We start from the raw sequence: 24,086 nt of genomic DNA on the forward strand, positions 1-24,086 counted from the left end.
AAAGCGGCCGCAGCGCCACCGCCTAGACGGCGATCGCGTGGGGCCGCTCTGCTCTCTGGCTCGCCGGCGCAGTTTCCCCAACTGTCTTTATCTAGAAACGTTGACACGAGCGGAGGAAGTCGCAATAGCTCTCGCTGCCGCCGATCCAAAATCGAGAACAGTTATCACAGACTCTCGCCGGGCCTGTGAACATTATCTTGCAGGCGAAATATCCCCTCTTGTCTCCCAAATTCTAAGACGCGCTCCCGCCGATCCAACTCGCACAAAAGTGGTCTGGGCTCCTGGCCACCAGGGTCTATGAGGCAATGAGGCCGCTGACGCGGCCGCCCGAGCGCTCACACACCGGGCTCCTCATTTCATTTCATTTCATTTATTTTACCCTCAAGGCCCGAGGGCATTGAAGAGGGGAGTGGTTTTATACAGGGGTTTAGTACAAGGCGTTTGATTTTTAATTATACAGTGACAGCTAAGGCGGAACAAAAACGCTGATGGTCGATGATGGAGGCTGTACTTCCGGGAAGGTGGTTCCAGTCCTTTGCTGTTCGTGGAAGGAAAGACTCAGCTGCGGATTTTGTTTTAAAGAAAGGAATGCCGATTTTATGCGCATGATCAACTCGTGGTGAAACATATGACGGAGGAAGTATAAGATCGCGGTGCAGTCTGGGGTTATGATACATTATTTTATGAATTAAGCAAAGGCGAGCGTGCTTTTGACGGCTAGCAAGAGATGGTAACTGTAATGTATTCTTCATAGAGGTTACGCTAGCGGTACGGTTATAGTTCTGAAGGATGAAACGTGCCGAGTTATTCTGAATTATTTCGAGGAAACTGATCAGGTTTTCCGTGAAGGGATCCCAAATGGACGCAGCATATTCCAACTTACTACGAACGACAGATTTATAGAGGAGAAGTTTCAAGGAAGTGGGGGCAGAGAAAAAGTTACGGCGAAGGTAGCCGAGGGCACGGTTGGCGTTGTTAATCATTGAATTGCTGTGAAAAGACCAAGTTAGATCACTTGTTATGTGAACGCCTAAATAACGGTATGAAGACACTTGTTCTAGTTCGATGTTATCTATAAGGGGTGGGGTGTGTAGAAATGCGTGACACACGTAGTACTTTACATTTGGCTTTGTTAAGTTCCATTGACCACGTTTTACACTACTCAAGAATTCCATTAATGTCTTTTTGCAAAAGAAGAGTGTCGTTAGAGTCGTTAATTTCACGAAATATTACGCAGTCATCTGCAAATAAATGAATGTGGGAGGTAACAGAAATAGGAGGGTCATTAATATATATCAGGAACAAAAGGGGCCCAAGGACGGACCCCTGTGGGACCCCAGAATGCACAGAAGTGAATGGAGAACAAATGTTATTAGCCATTAAACTGTGTTCTATTACAAAGTAAATATTCTAACCATGCTAAAACATTTGGGAGAAGATTTAGCTTGCTAAGTTTAAAAAGTAGTAGTTTGTGACTAACCTTTTCGAAAGCCTTGGCGAAGTCTAGAAAGATACAGTCCGGGCATGAACGACGATCCAGAATAGTGTGAAGTTTGTGCGTGAAGGTAAGTAACTGCGTCTCGCACGAGAATTATTTGCGAAAGCCGTGTTGAGCGTCAGTGAAGAAGGAGTTAGATTCGAGAAAGGTAACGAAGTTAGTGTATAGAATGTGCTAAAAAATTTCGCATGGTATGCTGGTTAGTGATATTGGGTGGTAATTAAGAGGGGAATTACTACTACCTGACTTGTGCAACGGAACCACCTTCCCGATCGTCCAGTCCGCTGGAAGCACTGACGTCTCAAGTGACTGCTGGAAAATTGTGGAAAGGATGATTGAGGAATAAAGTTTGGTACTCTTCAAGAACTTCGCGTTAATTAAATCTGTTCCAGGGCTTGTACAGGTCTTAAGATTTTCTATTAATTTTTCTATTCCTAGGGGCTCGATGGATATTGCATCCATGATTGTGAATTGGCAGTCCTCCACTGTAGGAAACGTGACGTTGGAAGAAAGAACAAAATTGCGACAAAATGTTTCATTTAAAATTTTAGGACATTCAGTATCAGCGATAGTTGAACCGTTTTCATCTAACAATTTAATTGAATGATTTATATTGGGATTAATGGCACGCCAAAATTTTTTGGGATCATTTGTGAGCATGTTGGGCAGTGTGTGCTGTAGGAAAGGAGCTTTTGCGTTTTTCATTGCCGATACATGCACACTATTTGCCGCTTGATAAGCTTCCCATTTAGAAACGGAGTTACATTTTTTTGCGTTTCGGTAAAAGCGTTTTTTTCTGTTACAAAGCCTTCTTATGTGAGCGTTGTACCACAGTGCATTTTTATGAGTTGTAATGGTGCGTAGTGGGATATATCTTTCCGTTAGTTCGTTAGCCTTAGCAACGAAGATGTTCCAGTTCACCTGCGCCTCCCGGCTATCAAAATCTGTTAGAAATGCATCGAGAAATGAAGATAGTTCTTCGTTGACAGCCTGAAAGTCAGCTCTGCTATAATCACGGATACGCTTGACTTTGTTGTCAGCGTTATTGGAAGGAATGCAGAAATTAAACGAGACTAGGAAGTGGTCACTTATGCCGGGCATGCAGGTCAAGTCTGAAACAAGATCAGAATGGGATGTCAACACTAAGTCTAATATGTTAGCAGTGGTGTCTGATAGACGGGTTGGTTGGGATACTAGCTCAGAAAGAGAAAAGAGTGAACAAAGGTTCAAGAACTCATTGCCTTGAGACGATGGGGATGATTTAGGAGTTAGTTCTGAAGACCATGTCAGCTCAGGAAAGTTAAAATCGCCTAACAAAGTAAGGGGTGCTGCAGGGTGCCGCGTAACAACAAAGTCAAGCACATCATGCAATTCTGATGTGAACATGGAAGGATAATTTGGAGGTCCATAACATACACCAAAAACGTATTTTTGATGGTTTAGTTCTACGCAGGCCCAAATGGATTCTAGGTTAGTTTGCACAGGAATGTGATAGGACTGTATTGTTTTCGATATAGCAAGCAAGACACCACCGCCTGGCCGCTGAGTGCGACCGCGTCGGTAAACTGAAAAGCGGGATGAATCGTCAAATATCTCACTGTCATGTACGTTAGGATGAAGCCAGGTTTCTGTTATTGCGATGATATCAGCCTCGCACGTGTCGACAGCGGAGTGAAACGATTCACGTTTATTAAGAATGCTTCTAGCGTTAGCCAGTAAGAACGGATGTGCGAGGAGGTGATAAAGCCAGACCGCTTCCCCTCGTTCTATGCTATGGGTTATCTTCTTCGCTTTCCGAAATATTGCTTACCTCAAGGGGAGCGGGACGCGTCTCTGCTCGCTTTCGACAAAAGATTGGATTTGCAGCTCCTCAATGGTATCGGTATCAGCGTTAAAGACGTAGCACTTGCGATTAACAACCAACTTGTTATATCGCAGGCGGTACTTGGGAGATCGCAGCAATTTTTTCGCGAATTCTGTTAGTTTTTTGCGGGCAAAACGAGTGGTGGGGGAAAAATCTTCAGACACGGAAAGTTGTTTGCCACTTAGTTTAGTACGGAGGTCTAACACTTTCATTCTGTCTTTGAAGGAGGAAAATTTGATGATAATAGGGCGACATTTGGAGGGTGAAAAGGTGCCGAGACGATGAGCACGTTCAATGCTTAGCGAGCTCTCCTGGCTCAGAAGCTCATAAACCGCTTCTGCGGTTCCGCGAAATCCTAATTCATTATTGCGACAGCCACCGTCTCTACCCAGTACTTGCCAAGGGGCTGGGTAAGGCGGAGGAGCGAACTCTGCGGCACCTGCAGACAGGAACTCTTCTCTGTCCTGCCATAGCAAAACACTTCGATCCGAACACAGATTGGCGCTGCCCGCACTGTGGAGAGATCTGCGATATCTTTCACATGGTGTGGGCATGTACTCAGAATCCTCACCTTCCCCCCTTTCCCCCACCCCCACCCGAGAGGCATGGGAGACTGCCCTCCTCAACTGCTCCACACTGGAGTCTCAAAGGGCTCTATAGAGCCCTTTGAGTAAAGAGGGCGCGAGACGGGGCCTCGTCGTGCGGTGTCCCGGACTAAGGATACCGACCATGTAGCAGGGTTTTTTGACCCTCAAACTCTATTTGCATATTAAAGTTTTTCACCACCACCACCCGCAGCCTGCTTGCGACAGGCGAGAAAGCTTTAATTTTCTAGGAAGGGCGGGGAGGTAAGTCTGGGAGTGATGCTTACCTCACCTGCTACTCTGCAGTGGGAAAGTGAGACAGAGGAAGAGCTGATGTCATTACACTTCCTGCGTGTTGACTTATCGCTGGGTAAAGAAGGGTGACCGAAGAGGATAATGATTTGTATGGTGTTTTCCTGCTTGCGTTAGTGTGGTACAAGTCACCACCTGTGCTTTATGTTGTCACTGCGAGCGCTGCTCAGGACTAGCGCCATCAAAATTTCATCTCCTATATTTATTTTTTGTAACAGTTCGCACAGCCTTGAAAGGACACTGAAGGCAACTCCATCGAACCATCGAATTTTCAAAAAACATATTCTACGACTCTACGACTGTATGTTTGACCAGTGGCATAAGACATTTTTCTGTCAAAAATGTTCGATTAAATTTTTTTCTCGATTCTCGACACTCTTCAAATTCGTGATGTCAACATCGATAGAGACTCCGTGATCATCAGTCGGTGGACAACGATGCAGCCAAGCCTCGTAGATCCGCACGCAATAGGGCGACCCGCGAGATTGGGTTCGACCCGAAAAAGCGATCAGGCATTCGTGGCAGGCGAATAATTCTCGTCACGGGGCAGGCCACATTCTCACAGCCGGTTTTTCCCTTCATCCTTCGCCTCCGTGGCGCCCGCAACTGGCGGAGGGACCGGTTTTTGGACCTTTTCCCCCCCAAAATCAGGCGGCCGGTGCCGCCGGGTCCTGCTCTACGTTCCCGTCGAGCGGTGGCGACGGAGCCCCGCCCCACGGAGAGCGCGCCAGTCACAGCGCGAGCTCGCTCCACGTGACCCACCGCTTGCTTGCTGCGACCAAGAGATGGCGCTGGCGAGCGTCGCGGCTTCGGCGGCGATGCGCGGGTGCGTGAGTGCGCGGGGTTACAGTGCTGTAACTCCATTGCGGCCACGGTTTCCGCCTCCGACGGAGCATTAGTACCCCAATTAAATGTTTTCTTTAGTACTTTAGATCCCTTTAGCTTATGGTCGTCAACATAACTAATTTCAGTTACGCAAAATGCATACCTTGGGCACCGTGGTCGCATTGCGGTTGATGTCCTTTCATTGAGATGTTTTTCGGGCACCACCGTCATTGAGGAAATTGTGTTGCTGCTGATTTCGCGATTTGCCTTTCAGTGGTCACTTTCATGCAATTATAATTCATTCCATACATGGCTGCGCATAATAAGCGTTCTGTCACTGCGCGTGCAGGTTGTCCATTGCCTGCTGACCATGTCTGTTCCTCCGATTAAATTGGTGAGTTCATTCTTTTCTCCCTCTGATATGCCTTCTTTCCGGCAATATCTGCCGCTAACCTGTGACACTTATGGGCCAGGTACCGTCTTTGATAAAAGTAGCCAAGCCACGGGGTTTGTTTCTTAGGCGCGTAGCAAGGTTAAGAGGGACCTTGACCTCGGACGAGTGCTGTAGGGGCTTCACTATGCGGCTGAGAAGCAGACCTCGTAGCCAGGTAGCTGTTGCCAAGGGCGTTACGTTGGAGTAATTTTTTTGCTTGACAGAATTCGGTGCGTGAGCGCAGTAGACAGCAACCTGCAAGTGCTGCCACTGGCCTCGTCCTTTGGTTCGTGAGGGAGGGAGCGCCTACAGTTGCCAACTTGCCCGTGGCGTGTATATGTTGTGACCTTAACCGTAACTGCGAAATTTTCCGTAAATGTACGCATTTTGACCCATCTTACGATTTTACGAATCTTGCCTGAATTCTTACGGAAAATAAATTTTATTTGAGATAAACATTCGAAATTTTGCACAAAGATAAAGAAACCGTTGATGGTGGTAACCTTGCGCCGCCATGAGAGAGGGAACTGCGAAATTAGCCGCTCCAGCTGGAACATTGTAGAGTAAAACATGGTTAATTCGATCCTGTTTCGATCCTATTTTATCCCTACTCCTCAACCCCGGCTAATTGATATAATCCGGACTGCCGCCACAGCCCCGCCAGACGTCCCTGTAAGAAAGACTACGGCTTCGGGAGCCCGTTTATTCGGACGCCCAGGGGCTCTCATCGGTCCAACCGGACGGGCTCCCAAAATGTGGGGTCTAGTGTCGCGCCATGACGTGCTCGACTAACCTATCGCCCAGACATACGTCCCCAGGCCTGAGCTGCATGTTACATTGCTTATCGGCGCCCCTCGGCCTTGCGCGAAACGGCAGACGTTTTAATGATCGGTAGGCGGATACAGTCTGGTCGCATAGTTCCGTTTTCGGATCTTCGCCACCAGCTCGAAGTGGCAGCGAAGATCAAAAATTAGCTAACCAGCGTACTTTATAGTTAACATAATTCCCTTCTCTTCTGGTCTCCGCCAGCACTGGTATTACTATGCCATAGAAAGCACGCTTAGCTTCAAAAAGACCATGCTTACATTGAAAACGCATCTCTTATGAGCTAGAAAGGGCCGATAAATAAAATGCGGGCATCGCTGCCAGTGGCCGCTTTCATGAGCAAATTTCCATATTGTAAAGAGAGAGAGAGGGTCTATTGACGGGAAAGGCAGAAAGATTGGCCGGAAAAATGTATAGCTAGCCTGCTACTCTGCACTGGGGAACAGGAAGAGGAGAAAAAAAGGTCACGATGGGCAATGATGATGATGGCAGGAGGCAGATGAAAAAAGACCTGGCACACTTGCGAACATTCCAAACGCGAGTCAAGGCCTGTACGGCTTAAAAAAAAAGCGTGAGAGCACTCGCGTTGCCTGTACAGTTCTTCAACTATCTGGCCACGCGCCGAGGATCAAGTCCTCCGAGAGGGGCCTGGTGTCAAAGACTGCAAAATAGATGCTGGCATGAGTCTTTCTCGTGCATATGCTGGGCACGCCACTAAAGCATGCTCTACTATCACAATGTGCGTGCTTGCCTGGTCTTTTTTTCTTTTGCGGGCGAGGGGCCCACAGCGCAGGTGGCTCGCAGGCATAGCGCTGTAGGCTTTACGTCCTGATCAGAAACTTGGAATTGGGGTTTATCAACCCTACGTGATGAAGAAATTGTTTGTTTTTATATTTTTTCCACGCCAGTAATATCAAAGAGAATAGGGTCCATTGGCAAAAAGTCAATATCGGGATAGGTAGGTTTTTGAAAAAGCAGAGACAAATACAGAGTTCGGAACATTCGCGCACTCATCAGGCCGGATAAGTGCGTCGGTTGAGTCCTTAAGGGCGATAGCTGTATCGTCTCTTTTGTTAACGACGCTCCAGAATTGCCTAGGGTTACTAATTAAAATAGATGGTAATGTAGTATTGAAAAATGTATCCTTGGCGAGCTTGAGTGCCTTTTTGTATTCGGTAGCTGCCGCCTGATAAGCATTCCAACGTTCTTGAGAACCGGTTAAGGCGCGAATATAGTCCGACGTAACGCAAGCGAGCGCGCGCACGCGCGCACGCTGCGTTGGTGAAAACAGCTCCGTCTATAGTTCGACGCACTGCAGCGGCCAACGCAACCGGCGGCTGCCAGCGTGCCCCGACGAGCCCGGCGCAGATTTGGCTCCTGCTCCAATTGCGCGCCGGCGCCGCCGACCGCGTCGACCCAAAATGCATCGCGCGGAGAAAAATGGCGGATGCCAGCGCGAGCGGCGTGAGTGCGAAAATCTTTCGCACATACATTGAGCGCCTGCGCTTTCGCCGCAAGCGGTGGACTAGTAACACGAGAGCAAGTTTCTGTCGCGCGGATAACACCCTAGCCATATTTCATATAGTAGCCACAATGGCGTGAATGGAGCGAAACGGATGAGGCGACGCAGAAAGAGGCGCGAACGGAATTCAAACTACCCGCCGGTCGACGATCGGCGCGCGAGTCGGCGGTCGTTCTGCGCATGCTCCGAAGCGGCGCGCGGCGTCTGGACGCATCGAAGTATAGAGGGGGTGGCGCTCCGGCCGGCGCAGCGAAACCGGCGTAGCGCGACAGACTGCGAGCGACGCTCGCCCGCGCGCTGAACACGTCGGACTATAAACGACCCTTGCCGTACGAAAGATGCGTTTTTTTCTTGTTACTGAGCCTTTTCAACGTTTGACTGAACCATGGTGATTACCGGTTAGTTGCGATGACCATGCGCGGAGCATATTTATCGGTGAGCGATGAAACTTTTTTCTGCAAACAAGTTCCATTTGGCGTTCACAGAGCGGTCATGAAAGCTGGGTAAGTAATCGTCTAAAAAGACAGTGTTCACGGTTAACGGCATCAAAATCAGCATTTCTGTAGTTCCGGATATATTTCTTGTAGTTGCTCTGGTGAGGCAGGGAGTGTGTCAAAGAAAAATGAAGCAGTAAGTGATCACTTAACCCTTGTAGATACGATATGGGCTGGAAAAGATCAGGTGAAGTGATGAGCACTAAATCTAAGATGTTAGAAGTAGCAGATGTAATTCGAGTTGCCTGCATTACAAGCTACGACAAGTGCAGATCAGTGCACAAATTCAAAATTTTGTCACCTTCACCAGAAAAAGGATTACAATAGAAACGCACATTAGACCACACAGTACAGGAAAATTAAAGTCTCCTAGTAAAATGAAAGGATTATTCGGGTACCAGCGCGTAACCATATGAATGACGTCATGAAGGTAGTCAGTAAAGGTGGGTGAACAGGACGGATGACGATAGCAAGCACCTACTATCGATTTCCTGGAGCACGTACGAAATTCCACTAGCACAAGTTCTAAGGCGTTTGTGAAATAAATAGGAAACAACAAAAAAGCATCACAGACGGCTATAAGTACGCCTCCGCCGCACCTAGCACCCCTATCGCGCCGATAAACGTTGTAGTGTTTTTTACAGTTGAACAATTCACTGCTATCAAACATCGCAGACAACCGTTTGTGTCCTAAAATGAATCTCCGAGTCGTTTGCAGAGCAGGGATTACCAAAGCTGCTGTCGATGCCTTTGGTGACGCAGATCCATCAGTGTATACGTGCACGCAGTGTTGGTATTCTAACCAGATGTAGGCAAGAGCAACTTGCTTCAGTCCGCTTAGCGGCATCACAGATTTATTTAGTATACCAGGAACATGCAGGCATACTGAAGGCTGAGCCATCACCCACGGTGGCTGCAAGGGATCATGCGCCAGGGCATAGTCTGATGGCAATACGGACTGATGGTAGCGCAGTGCACGTGCAATACTGCTCTCCGGTCGCCCATCAAAAATCTCCGTCTGCGGGTGACCGCGGTGCCCTGTAAGCGTGCGTAAATATACACGAAGTGGTTCGTGTGACAGGTAGATCGATATAGGGCACGCACAAGATTCCTCAATCGTTCCTTTGTTCGAGGCACAGCGTGGTAATGCGAGGCATATCTTGAGCACCTGTGCTTGAACACTCTCTAGTGTCCGCACATAGGAAATGCTCATGGTTGAGAGTACAGCAAGGCTGTAACGAATGTAGCCTATAAAGAGAGTATAGTAATGTCTTGGCAAGGAGCGCTCCGTTGGGCCCGATTTAAGGCCAGCTACGAAGCGAAGGACATGGGAAAAAAGAAGTCATCTGTGGCATATTTATATGCGTCGACCATGACAGATCGCGGTCAATGATGATGCCCAAAAATCTGTGGTAGGGGACGTGTAAGCTAGTTTTTTTCTACGCGGATCTCTTGAGCCTAGGGTATAACACCTTTCACTTTCAAATGGCGATCATGGAGTCTTTATTGGTACTGACGGCACTAGCTTGAATCGAGGGGTGCAGAAAAAAATGTTTCATACTTAAATCTGAATTTGTAATCAATAATTAGCCCTTCTAGGGCGGAGCAATTATCGGCTTTAACCCAACGAATCTATGTAAGAATTATATGACACCGAGGAAAAGCAAAGGGTAGGGTTGAGGTGAGATAGATTTTTTTTTTTTTTTCGAGGAAGGGTGGGGAAGTAAGTCTGTGACTGATGCTTATGAGGCCTGCTACTCTGCAGTGGGGAAGTGAGACAGTGGAAGAGCTGTCAGCCGCCGCGGTGGCTCAGCGGTTATGGTGCTCGGCTGCTGACCCAAAAGACGCGGGTTCGATCCCGGCCGCGGCGGCTAGAATTTCTTTGGACGAGAGATTCTAGAGGCCCGTGTACTGTGCGATGTCAGTGCACGTTAAAGAACCCCAGGTGGTCGAAATTTCCGGAGCCCTCCACTACGGCGTCTCTCATAGCCTTAGTCGCTTTGGGACGTTAAACCCCATAAACCAAACCAAACCAAACCAAACCAGTGGAAGAGCTGATGTCATCAAACTTACTGCATGACCGATGAGGATGAGGACCGATTTATGGTGTTTTCCTTCTTGTGTTAGTGTGGTTACACATCGCCACCTGTGCTTTATGTTGTCGCTGCGAGCGCTGTTCAGGTCTAGCGCCATCAAAATTTCATCTCCTATATTTATTTTTTGTAACAATTCGCATAGCCTTAAAAATACACTGAAGGCAACTCCATCGAATTTTCAGAAATATAATCTATGGCTCTTTCTGGCTCAGTGAATGTTTGACCGGTGGCAAAAGACACATTTTCTGTCTAATGTGTTTGATTAAATTTTTTTTCTCTCGACTCGCTTCAAATTCGTGACGCCAATTGCGAAAGGGACTCCGTGATCACCACGAACGGTGGACGGCGATTCATCCTAGCCTCGCAGATACGCACGCAGTAGGGTCACCCACGAGATTGGGATGCACCCGAAAAAGCGAGCAGGCAACCGTGGCAGGCGAATAATTCTCGTGATGAGGTAGTGTTACTGGAATTCTCGTGGGACGTTGTTACAGTCTCGCACAGTAACAGTGGCACTCTTGCTGCTGGAGCAGGGCAGAATGGTGGGCCTGTTGGTAAGGCATGTCAAGGGAGAAAACCAGCCAAAAAAGACGGAAACAAAAGAAGAGAAGGACACCAGCCGTTGTCCTGTGTCCTTCTCTTCTTGTGTTTCCGTCTTTTTTGGCTGGTTTTCTCCCTTGTCTTGCTGCTGATTTCTGTGATTTGCCTTTCAGTGGTCACTTTCATGCAATTAAAGTTCATACTATATATGGCTGCGCATAATAAGTGTTCTGTCACTGCGCGTGCAGGTCATGAATTTCGGATGGAGCAAGTCTTCCCCTACACCGGCTGCGGTGAGTTCATTTCTCCATGGCTTTGATATCCCTTCTTTCCGGCAGTATCTGCCGCTCACCTTTGACACTCATGGGCCAGGTACCGTCTTTGATAAAAGCAACCAAGCCAGGGGGTTTGTTTCTTAGGCGCGTAGCAAAGTAAAGAGGGACCTGTACCTTGACCTCACCTTTCGGGACCTTTTGGTCTTCACTTAGGGGCTTCATAGGGGCTTCACTATGCGGCTCAGAAGAAAGCCTCGTTGCCTGGTTGCTTTTGGCAAGGGCGTTACGTTGGAGTAATTTTTTTGTTTGACAGAATTCGGTGCGTGAGCGCAGTAGACAGCAACCTGCAAGTGCTGCCACTGGCCTCGTCCTTTGGTTCGTGAGTGAGGTAGCACCTACAGTTGCCAACTTGCCCGTGGCGTGTGTTGGCATCTATTTATATGTTGTGTCCTTAACTGTACCTGCCAACTCTTCCAAATTTTCCGTAAAATGTACGAATTTTGACCCGTCTTACGATTTTTACGCGTCTTGCCTGAAATCTCACGGAAAATAAATTTTATTTGCGATAAACTCTAAATTCTGTAGAAGGCAAAAAAAAAACAGACCGTTGCCGGTGGTAACCTTACGCCGCCACAAGAGAGATATTTATACCATTTGTGAAATTAGCAGCAGCAGCTGGAACACTGTACAGTAAGACACCGTTACTTAGATCCAACTAAATAAACGCTCATTGAAATAAATAAACGTTTATTCAATGAAATAGACTTTTATTCCTACTCCTCAACCACGGCCAATTTATATAATCCGGACTGCCGCGACAGTCCCGCTAAAGGTCCCTGTAAGACTACGGCGTCGGGAGCTCGTTTAATCGGACGCCCAGGGGCTCTCATCGGTCCATTCGGACGGGCTCCCAAAATGTGGGGTAGTGTCGCGCCATGACGTGCTCGACTAACCGATCGCCCAGCATTGGACCCCAGGCGTGAACTCTTATCGGTGGCCCTCTGCCATGCACGCAACTGGAGATTTTTTGACGATCGGTAGGCCGATAGAGAGTCTGGCCGCATAGTTTCGTTTTCGGAGCTTCGCCGCCAGCCTGAAGCGGCGGCGGCTATCAACTGCGCTCATCAGTCAGCCACCCGAGCTACACGCCGTTTACAGCGACGACTGCGTCCTTGCGGTCATTTTTTGTTTGTATGTTTGGTTTTATCGAAATCTTTTTAACTGCCGCGCCGGTCAAGGCTCTGAAACAACTGCGCGCTGCTGTCTATTCAGTTGGCGTGACACTTGCGTTCTTCCAGCGCGCCGTTATTCCGCGCTCGTCACGTGCTATTCGCCGTTTGCGCATTTCCTCACGAGCGACGCCACGTGTGAAGAAGGTTCGGCGCTGTCGCGTCGTGCACTGGCGACGCAACGCGACTTTGAAAAAAAAGTGTCCTGGCTTGGCTGACCGTGCACCCCGCCTACTCCGCCTACGAACATCCCTGTGGTTTTCAACGCGCTAGCTGTATTGACCGCGGTGAGCGATTTCAGCGATGCGTGCTTGGTCCTTGTGCGTCACACGAACAGAAAACAAAAGAAAAGCTCCAGGAGTAGCTTTCGAACCCAGGAACTTCTCGTGGCAAGAGAGTATGGAACCTCATAGCCAGGACGGTTTTTTTTTTCAGTGTGGTATTTATTACACGCGTTTGTATGCAGGAAAGCGCTATATACACTATTTACAAAGCAATCAGCTAGTGGCCGAGGAAGTCTAATGGGAAGCAACACCATGACTAAAGCACATTTCTTAACACAACTAAAACGGCGGCAAAGAAAGACAATAGTTGCTGCCCTGTGTGTTTCAGCTGGCGCACCGTCTGTCCGGAATGTGTGCCGGGAGGAGACGACAGGCTCAGCATGACGGTCCAACAAGCGCGTTTTCCACGGGCTGTGCAGTTCGAGCAGGAAAATAATGTCGAAGGGTTCGGGGTCTTGCTGGGTAGCCATTATTAGGTAAGGAACAAGAGTTCAAAACAGCCTTTTTTTAGTGTCCTTTGCAGAATGTCCCAAAACGCCGCCGCGGTGGCTCAGTGGTTATGGTGCTCGGCTGCCGTCCCGAAAGACGCGGGTACGATCCCAGCCCCGGCTGTTGCATTTCAGTGGCGCCGAAATTCTGAAGTCCCGTGTACCGCTCGATGTCAGTGCACATTAAAAGAACCCCAGGTGGTCGAAATTTCCGCAGCCCTTCACTACGGCGTCCCTCATAACCTGAGTCGCTTTGGGATTAAGCCCCCAAACACCATTAATGCTACAGGTATACAATTATAGGGTTCACGCATATCTGCCTCTTTCCAGACCCTCGATGACGTTCCATGCGTCACTCGTTTTTTTAAAAAAGAATGTTCCACATCCGCCACCGTGGCTGCATTTCAACCTGGGGACCGCACTGCATTTTAAACTACCCTTTATGGGACACTCTTTAGGAAGTGGTAGCCGAGGCAGACCACTGCTGTAGCTCAGTGGAGCATGCCACGTGATATTCGGAGGTGAAGGGTTCGGTTCCCCTTCGTTCCAACGTAAAAAAGACGATTTGCCTCGCTAACAAAATGGGAACTATGCTTTCCTTGTGCCATTCCTTCCATTCAGGTGGGAACATGAGAACTGCACAGAGTTCACTGAACGACGGCAATGCACATGCACTTCACTGGACATTTTTAACACAGATGTACGCCAATATACCGGGTGTTTTTTTTATAAGGTTAAAATATTTAAAAATAAGGTTTTTGAGGTAAAGAGAAGTTTTCTGCGGCGTAACACTGGTCTTGGAAGATGTCAAAAAACAGGCGAATCATGCTAACTAGTAAAGTGATTCACTAAATTTTTTGTGCTCCCTGCGGCATTCATTATTACACCATCCGGCCCGGCTTTATTAATGAACGCCTCACTTTCCTTGGCGACAGGCAGTGGTTCGAACCTGGCAGTCCATTGTACGACATGCACGGGCTGCTCCCATGCACTGCACAAAGAACAACTATCGAAGGACGCGGCAAGAAACAGCTCGAACGATCGAGAGATACTGGAAGCCTCGCTGATTCTCGGCTTGGGTGAAAAGTGCGTCAGTGATACCTCAGAGCCGTAGCTAGAGAGAGTTGCTGCTTACGTGCAAGTAAGGTTAGTGGTCCGGACAGGCTCCTTAGTGTTCTGTCCAGATGTACGCACACGTGGCCTCGATCCTTCGATTATATGTTCGCTGTGAAGAGCTTCTAATTTTCATCTTTGGCGATCACGTTGCGCTAGTCGCTACAGTACGAGGATGCGCAGCGAGTCTGTTCATCGGAGCAAAGGTTCAGAATAAACACAGCTGCGAGAAGCGCTTGTCCCGTCCATTTTTCCTGTCCTTGTGTTTCCGAGCGCTTCCAAAATTTGGGATGCTGTGCCAGCTAGCCCAACTGACAACTTTGTTAATTGGTATGCGCGACAATAATTGTATCGTTAAAACTACAGTACGCCTGCTAGAAAAAGGATTTGCCTTCTTTGATCGCCAGCGATAGATCGGCTGCTTATCTGCACTTTCTTATTCCGGAATTTGGCGATGATTTTTATTTTTATCTTCGGCGATTACGGTGCGCTATGCGTTGCTGCGCAGTCAGTTCATCCGGCTATAGCCTCGTGTGCAGAGCTGTTCCATGCTCTTTATCTGATGGAAGGCTAGAGTGTATGTGTGTACAAACACCTGTGTGTATGTGTGGAGCACTACGTCACAGGGGATGACTGCTGACGGGATGACGTCACAGGGGATGACGGAGAAATTGCAGCAATAAATATGAATATACCGCCGAAAATTGTATTGGTTGCGTTGCGTTGCGCTGGTCCATCTGGCGCAATACGAATATATTCCCAGGATTTTTTGCTTTTTTACCCCAGCCAAGATTCAGTATGATGTGTTGATTCACTCCCGTAATTTCAACATGAATTCAAGATGAACGCAATGTAGAAATTTCATTGAGAATGCTCAACTCTAGCACGGTGGCCACTTTTCCAATGAGTTTCAACTCGGCCTCAATAATTTACCAACACTAGCCCATCCCCGTCACAACAAAAACTCAACATGGCGTGTTGAGTCTGCTCATGAGAACTTCAACACTGTCTCAAGAAGCATTTTTGTTAGGGTTACGAAAAGCATTGATTGCAGTGGCTCTTCTCACCAACTTTGGGCGAATATGACTATTACCGGAAAATTGCAGCGCAGCAGTAAAAAGGACGAGACGAGAAGGACGCAAACACAAGCGATGCAATTTTCCAGTCAGCTGAACCAACTAGCCAGTCACTATGTTTTAAGCAAATGACTATTACTATCGGCCAGGTACAAAGCTCTAATTAGGGTCAGGTGCCTGTCGGTAACAGGTGAAAAATAACTATTAGAATTTAGTTAATCATTTCACTAGTTACCATGATTCGCCTTTTTGACGTCCTCTAGCACTGGTATTACTATGTGGTAAAAGCTTCTGTTTACCTCAAAAAGCCGTTTCTTTTTAAATTTTGGGCCTTCAAAAAAAAAAACAATCGCCTGGTATGCATTACATGTATCGATTTCCCTCTGCTGCCTCTCACAGGCTGCCGCTTTTTGGTTGGGCTCCCTTTCCTCCGGAGGCCCAATGTGGCTTTCTGGAAAGAGCGCAGTGTCAGTCGGCGGGTTTTTGTCTGGTATTTTTCTTTAGAAGGATTGCACTCCAGCCCACTTGTAGCAAGCAACTAGTGACTCGCAGAACACGAAAAGGAGCCAGCAGGAGGATAAAGTTTGTTCCGCGTGATCCCAGTGCATTGATCTCAATCTTTTAGCAGGGCTTGGGAGAATAAGTTGTTGCAGTCACACACATTCACGAAATGCTGCCGCAATTTGGAAGAAATATTTGAAATGGTTACTGTTGTGGAGAAAGTGGTTGACGCTGCACCTCTTTGTTTGCTGGATTTGAAAACTGACTCACGCACCCTCCCTTATTGTCTTTCAAATTAGCTGCATGTGAACAGGAACAGCTCTGCCCAGTTATAGCACGCATGTCCTTACCTGGTGTCCCTGCTGTTCACCCCATCCCTCTGTTCTTTCTCCTGTATTTCCCCTCCTCCCTTTTTCCGAGCGCAGGGCAGCCAATTGGAAAGCCCTTCTGGTTAACCTCCATACCTTCCTCTCTCTCCCAAATAGCCATGCTGCGCGAAAGCGGGCAGTGCGAAATGCGTGCCGAAATTCAGCGAGAGGGCTGGGCTTTCGCAGGCAGCGGCGGAGCCCCGGGACCGGTCGCTGCTGCAGCCGGCTGCCTCGGGAGGCGTTCAGCAGGTCTTGGAGGCCGTGGCCCGGGCAGAGCACCACGACCTCCTGCTATACGAGTGTAGTGTGGTGCTAGAATGTCGAGTGTGTCGAAATTTATTTCGGTCCGTGGAGCACCTCGCGGTGCATAAGCGAGAGTACTGCCGCAGGCATATGCGGCAGCTACTCATCACTTCTGGAGGTCAAGAGGAGCAGGCGGCAGGTAGCAGCCAGCAGCGCGGAGGAGGCCCGGCAGCCGGCGGAGGCACGGTGCACCAGGAGGAGGAGGAGGAGAGCCGCCGCCCAACGCCCCACGACCGGCAACCAGCCGCTGAACAGCGGCCGCAGCAGCGACGGAGAGGGCCAGGCCGCCCCCCACGCCGTGTCGTCTCGGCACGGCTTTCTCGAACCTGATTTTTTTTTTAATAAAATGTAACCATAAATAGTTGTTTCACTTGTGGCTGAAGCTGAATTTTTTTTTCTTAAAATAAAATGTAACGGTGATTTACGCATGAGGCAGTCACTCCGACTACGCGGTAATCGAAAAATTATAACGGACTGCTGTGCTCCATAGTAACTGTCTGCACTGAAAAAGAACAGTGGTTATTTCGTTTTCCTTTGTAGTTATAGTGTAGTGTTATAGTTATAGTGTTAGTTATAGTGTTATGAGCGTCGGCAAATTTCGCAGATGCTGCATTTGTTGTAAGAACGTACAAGTTCCTCGGGTATACCAGCAGCACGGAGGATGAGCTGCCAGATATAGCTGTTTTTAGCAGTTTTTCCTACTTCTTTAGGACTCTGTTTTATTACTGCACCAGATTTGCAGCAAATTTTTCTTCCAAACATCCCGTTGCCGCACTGCTCTTGGGTAGACAGATGAGGATACGTCTGAAACGAAATAGTCATATTTTCTCAACTGCTACCTTAGTGGCTTCTTCCACAACAAAATTATGCCGACGGTTGAGATCCTCTCTGGGCGGTGTTAACGCTTAGGTTGATGATACGATGCGACGAAGTCTTATTTGAGGTCAAATTTGACTAAAACGCTTTCTTCTTTTGAAAACATGAAGAAAGAAGCATTGCACGCGACTAATTCACAAAATAACCTCACAATATAACCCTCCGCACCAATTTTTGTTTGAATCCCATTTTCCCCTAGGCTAAACTAGAAAACTGGCGAAACCGTCTGCTCCAGTGGCCAATAGACGCTGGTCTGCCGCTTCACTCGACAGTCATCGGGCATTTTACATTACTAATGTGGCTGCGTGACGCCAACGAAAGGAGCCGTTTTTCCCATTTAGTGTCACGGCTTCTTTTGCTATAGTGATGCGCGGAAGGTAGGTACGGCGCCAGTATATTCGTAGTGAGCTGGCGCAAAAAGTAAGGGGAGGAGGTAGTATGCCCCCGTGGTATAATAAAATAAGCAGTGTCTTTGTCGTCCGGTTCTGAAAAAAGCCCTCTGCAAATTTCGATTTGGCCTTGCAGGTTTCAACCCTCGTCTTTCAGCTTCCTCGTCCTATAGCGATCGCTGGGACAAAACGTGCGAATTGTGACAGCGTGGTGCAGAAAGTGCGATGTGTTACGAAACTTCTGTAATCGGCAGAAGAAAGGCGGCGGGAAACACTCGAAACATGCAAAGTAAAGCCAAAAGTGGGCCTTTTCCCCCAACGGGTCATGCCCCTTAGCTTGAAGTGAGCTCCTGTTGCGTGTGATGTAGCAGCCGCGGATCAAGCTACGAGAGGTCAGCGGCTATTTCGCTTTGTTCGGGACAGCGCGGGCAGAAAAATGCGCGAATCGCTGGTCAGTTAATGAGACGGTTGGAAACCAATAGACAACACCAAGTATAATGCACAACTGTAATTACAAAATGCACAACTGTAATTGCAAAAGTTAGCAGCCGTCAAAGGCGGCTTCTCGCACTTGATTTCGTAGCGAACTAGAAGCTGTCTTATTAGCAGCTTTTGGCGAATGGGCAACTGGAGCTTGAAAGGGGTACGTACTTGCTCGAAAGACGGGACGAAAACAAGGAAACACAAACGACGTGTACAATGCGCATACATGTCGTTTGCAGCTGCAGCTGAAAATAGGTAATCTTGATTATTGGACTAGTAATAGAAATGAGTATCCGGGTAAAAGATTGCACTGGATTATGCTACGCCCTGTGTGAGAATATAACCACTGCTCACAGTTTCTAGACAAATCTGCTGCGGAGAATGATTTAATTTAGCGTGACTTAACTTCCATTCACTGTTTAAACAACCTCTGGCACAACATCCAGTTTTCCAAATCCCAAGCGATAGCAGCAGAAACAGCTCGCCGCCCCAGTGCGCTCAGTGGAGCCGAATGCGACAGTGGGACCCAACATGCCACCGTCGAAGGCGGTGTCCCAGCGCCTCCCCTATTTTTGCAATGCCTGCCGAGTACCGCCGATCCGACCGTCCATCCAAGGCCTTCACCTATCCTCCTTTCCTACTCTCGCCCTTCGGCTAGCCTTCGCGCCTGCTCTACTAAGGTGGGGGAAAGTGCCATCTGAGTGGCGCCTGACGACGGAAAGCGGACGACATTTTTTTAAACGTTCCCTCTTTCTTCGTGAGGCGGCGCTCTGCATCTCTCATGACGATCAGTCTGTCTGTCAGGTATGGACAGAAGCGTTTGCGGGTAGGTAGGCTGGAAACGCTGATTGGTCGATGGGATGCGCTTCTCCGTGACGTTTTTTGACTTCGCCCTCGTTCTCAACCGGACGTGGCGTCAGCGCGCCTTTCTCGACCTCTCCCTAGAGCGCCTGGGGAATCGCTAGGTGCACCCGCCGCGCCGCGCGTGCGTGGTGAGCGGGCATTGCAATTGCATTCGTTTCGTGATCCTCGGCGCGCTCGTTTCAAGGCGTGTGCAGCTATGGCGTTCGTGCGTGGTGCGCTCGTCGGCGACAGCCAGCTGAAATTTCTGTGCAATTTTTGCTTGCGGCTTTGCAGGACCTCGTTCTTCTGCTGCAGGAGGACGTGGATAGTGTGGTGCTCGTATTTAAGTTTTGCCCACTCCCAGAGCTGTTTTCTTTATTTTTTCTCTGGTGTCCCGCGTGTACGAGTTGAGTGAGGAGAGGAGGAGCGCAATTTTTAATCGTCTATACCTTCGTTGTTACTATAGCTGGAAAATTCTTGCGCTGGGGCGACGAGTGATGGAATGCCCACCTCTCGTCTGCTTTACGTTATCTCAATTAATTTATTGCATAGTCCCTTCAAAAGACCGACGTGATTGCATTAAGGGGTCCCTACGGTCGCTTGTAGGTCACCTGGCGCGCGCTTTCGCAGACATCGACACTCTTGTTGCCATCACATATATACTGCGTTATTACGCACCCATCGTGTATATTAATTGTCGACTCTAGTTAGTTACCTAATCACCCAAGTGTTCCTGTAATGTAATTAGTCTACCTTCCGGTGTGAGGTGCTCGCACAAGGCCTTCGTTTATACCACTTAACTAGCGCTGCTTAGTGGTGAAGAGGTCGCGTGCACGGCTCGTGACCCTAGGAGGGGGTTCGATGCCGCTTGACCACATTTTTTTTTCTATTTCTACATCATTACCCTTTCGACCGACCGGGATTTTCCAGTCACGCCGACGCCTAGCTTTCCGCCGACGGGACCTTTAAAGGGTCCCTGAAACGGTGTCCATGTAGGCAAAGAGAAGTCGAAGTATTGATAGACATTGAACGATCCATCATCCTACCGCAAAAATTTTTGATCTACCTTGTGCGGAACCAGAGATAATGGCTATTAAAAATGACCACCAGCCTTTTCCCTCTCAACTCGTACACCGGAGCAAACCATAAAAAAATAAAGATTACAGGCCGGGACCATGCTCCGCCCACAAATACGTCATCGACGAGATCGGTTTGTTTACTTCCGGTTGACGCGCTCTTTCGCTCGATCGCTCGCTTTCCCGCTGTCTGCTATGTTCACCTGTGTCTCGCAACCCTCGCTGCGGCTTCTCTCGTACTATAGACCCCGAGCTGAAGGAACGACTTTTGCGGATGAGTGCCGAAATGGGATTTCAGCCTTAAGGCGGGGACACATGTGCGAAAAGTGTGTGCGATTCGCTGCGGCGCGCCGTTGTGAACGACGTCGTAACAACCGATCGCAGCTCGTCGCCTGCGTCCAACCTGCTGGATGTCTACGACAAGCCGCACGCGGAAAACGCAACGACGGGAAGCGGGAGCCAATACGAGTGCGGAGAGCGGCAGCGTCATGATGCCGTACAGCGCGCTGCTCAGGGCGCTCGGGGCCGAGCCACGCCGGACCGGCCTGCCAGCCTTGATGCCGGCCACCGGCGACTGAAAAACGCGCTAGTATTGTTTGTTCTCGTCCATAGCAAGCCCTTGGATAGATGCATGTCAAAAATGCATAATTTCTGACGATCGTTGGCCAATACCGAGTTGCTGGTAAAAGTGATGACTGCGATACAAGCAAATTTCATCCAACAGCCGATTTGGTGCTGCTGCTACTTGGTGCGGTTCGCCTACCGTCTGCTAGCTCCGTTGCTGAAGGCATCGTGGAAATCGAACATATATTTTATTATGGGACGAGTTCGCAGTAAAGCGATGTGAATAGTAGGCCTTTTATTATAGCGCAGGCAACTTCCGAAGCGCCGTCAGCTGCGGTTTCAATGCGAAACCAGATAGGCCTAGCGACGACTAGGGCAGCCTGGGACCAGCGCGCAGTTCGTCGCGCGGCGTTGCCGCAGGCGGTGTCGTTGCCGAAAGATCCACTTTTGCACAGACATATTTTCGTTGCTCGAATCTAGGAAGCATCCTCGCTGGTATCATGGCTGTTTTGCATTTTCTTGTGCGAACGTGATGTACGCCGAGCATGCCGGCCGGCCGGCCAGCCTGGATCCCGTCTGCCGGCGACATAAAAACGAGCTAAAGTGTGTTCTTGACGTAAATAATAAACCCTGGGATAAGAAATGTGAAAAATGTGTCATTTTTGAGGATCGCTGACCAATACTGAGCTGCTGGTAAAGGTAACGACTGTGATACGAGCAAATTTCTTGCCACAACCGTCTCGCAGCTGCCGCTGGCCCGACGTGGGCTCCGACTCGCCTGGCGCCCGCTCGCTTCGCTGCAGAAGGAGTCGCGGAAAGTGACCATACTATTATTTTAGTGTGAGATGATGCTGTTGACTGAAAAGCGATGTGTAGAGTAAGCCTTGTATTATAGCTCAGGCGACTTCCGAAGCGCCGGCCGCTGCAGCTTCGATGCCGAAGAGGCAATAGGCCTAGCGACGACCACGGCAGCCAGGCAGCAGCAGAGCTCGTCGCCCTGAGCGCCCGCGAGCGGTGCCGTTGCCGAAAGCTCGCAACATAAGCAGGCGTGCTTTGTCGCTGCTCGAGAAGTATTTCTGATAACAAGGCGATCTTGCCTTGTGATATTTGTACACCATCCCAAGCAGCGCTCAGGCATTGCTGCACGGCGGCGAAGTGCGACACCGGTTGTGAGCGGAGCTTGGGTAGGGCGGCGCAGCGATGCTCACCGCCCCGTGTCTCCCTGCTTGTAGTGGGGCGGCAGTTCGCAAGCGACGATCGGTGCAGCGCGTCGGCCAAGCTTTTAAGGACACGCCGTTCAGAAATCGAGCGCTGAATCCTGACGACGACGACGGCTCGCTCACTTCCATCTTTCGGCAGACAGTACCGAAGGGCAACATCTTGCCGAACCCTGGCTTTGCAACCAACGACACAGCACGGCCGGTCCATTTTGATTGCGCATGCGACGGAGGTCGCGACAGAAATCAGTAGTGCGGTGACTCCAAATCGCACCTCGATTCTCGATTCGGTTCGACGTCGGCGCCGGCGGAGTGACACAAGCGGCACGAGCAGACGAAAACATTGTAAACCGGAAGTGCAGTACTAATTTCTGACACCGAACACACAATAACTGCGTAAACATGCATATAAACGACAACTCTGCTTGCTGAAATGCGAAATGTTTCCGAAAAGAGTAAGAGTGTGAAGTATCTAGAGCTTCTAGTTTGTTAAATGCGTGATTTCACGTTGGCACCGCGAACCAATCATAGCCCAGCACTTGTGACGTAAAGAGTACAAACTGACGTAATGAGTACGGATTCGGGCGGAAGTTCACCGCCGCTGGTCGCCGCGAGGCTCGGGAGAGGTAGTTTTTGAAAATGTATTGTAAATTATCTACTCGCCTTTGATGTATTGTACGCGGCATGAACGTTCAGTGGCCTACGCTCTACATAATGCAAGTATTTGTTTGCCAACCTCAGACACCCCTTTCAGGGACCCTTTAACGCTGTGCCGCTAAAAATGCACATATTTTATGTCTCATTATGTGTTATGCAACCTCCGAGACATCGCATAACGCGTAATTCGGAGGTCGTGGGTTCGGATCCCACCGGCGGCATGTGGTTGTTTTTTCTTCTGCTTTTCTAATGAATTAGCTTTAAGTGATAACATATTCAGTAATATTAGAAATTGATCAACGCCACAAAATAAATAAATTAAAAATCCCCTGTGCCCCTTGGTTTCTGTGGCTGTTGGCTTCTCTCATATTTATAACGAGCCCCTCATTCCCCTTCCCTTGTTTGCTTAATTGCTTAGCGAGGGCCTCGGTTCTGGCAGCCTTGACGCCATTGGAAGCATAAGAGGGTTCTCACACAGCTTCCACCCTCGCCGTTCGATGACGTTCTACGTCACATCAGCGGTAACTCACTCAAGACGTGCTACGTCCGCCGCTTAAGAACGTGGGTGGCGCTGGTGAACACTCCCAAGGTTAGGTTACTTGTAAACATAAATACCCCCGAAAGCAGGAGATTTGACAGCCGTCGCCGTAGCTCAGCGGTAGAGCACCGGACGCCTAATTCGGAGGTCGTGGGTTCGGATCCCACCGGCGGCATGTGGTTGTTTTTTCTTCTGCTTTTCTAATCAATTAGCTTTAATTGATAACATATTCAGTAATATTAGAAATTGATCAACACCACAAAATAAATAAATTAAAAATCCCCAGTGCCCTTTGGTTTCTGTGGCTGTTGGCTCCTCTCATACTCATGCCAAGGAGTAAGTTCCTTAAGGAATGTGCTGTTGGGAAAAGTGAAAGACTCTCCAACAGCGCGCTAAATTCTCCAGTAATGTAAGGGAAAATACAGCGCTATAGCAAGAAGTTCGAAAAGAAGGATGCCGGTCATCCTGGAGAAGATTGAAATGTCTGAGCGCAGTATTTATCACGCACTAACTGCAAATAAAAATGGCTTTTTAAATACCCACAAATATCATCGTCTAGCTTAGAGATAGGTTGTAATATTGCAGGGCAGAAACAGTACAAGGATCTTATTTAAGCACCAGGATACGCTAATGTTGCCGTACTAATCACATGCCTAACAGTTATTGACAAAGACATTCTTGAGCAGCAAAAACTTTGTGAGCACAATTTTTTCACAATCAATAAATCCGCAGCTCTCCCGTCGGTAAGCTTGCATTTTTTTTTTTTTTGCTATTAGCGTAGTGCGTAGAGGACGTGTTTGCCAAATCGCCGGG

The 24,086-nt window shown here is 48.7% G+C and overlaps 1 non-coding gene across 1 annotated transcript; it reads left to right on the forward strand.

Moving 5' to 3' along the window:
• The first annotated feature begins 23,376 nt into the window (after positions 1–23,376).
• Positions 23,377–23,448, forward strand: TRNAR-CCU (transfer RNA arginine (anticodon CCU)). Its single transcript has one exon. It is a non-coding gene; the product is annotated as a tRNA-Arg (tRNA).
• Positions 23,449–24,086: the final 638 nt, after the last annotated feature.

Source organism: Amblyomma mixtum, chromosome 3 (assembly GCF_055824585.1).
Source record: "Amblyomma mixtum isolate Tamu chromosome 3, ASM5582458v1, whole genome shotgun sequence".
Classification (NCBI taxonomy): Eukaryota; Metazoa; Arthropoda; class Arachnida; order Ixodida; family Ixodidae; genus Amblyomma; species Amblyomma mixtum.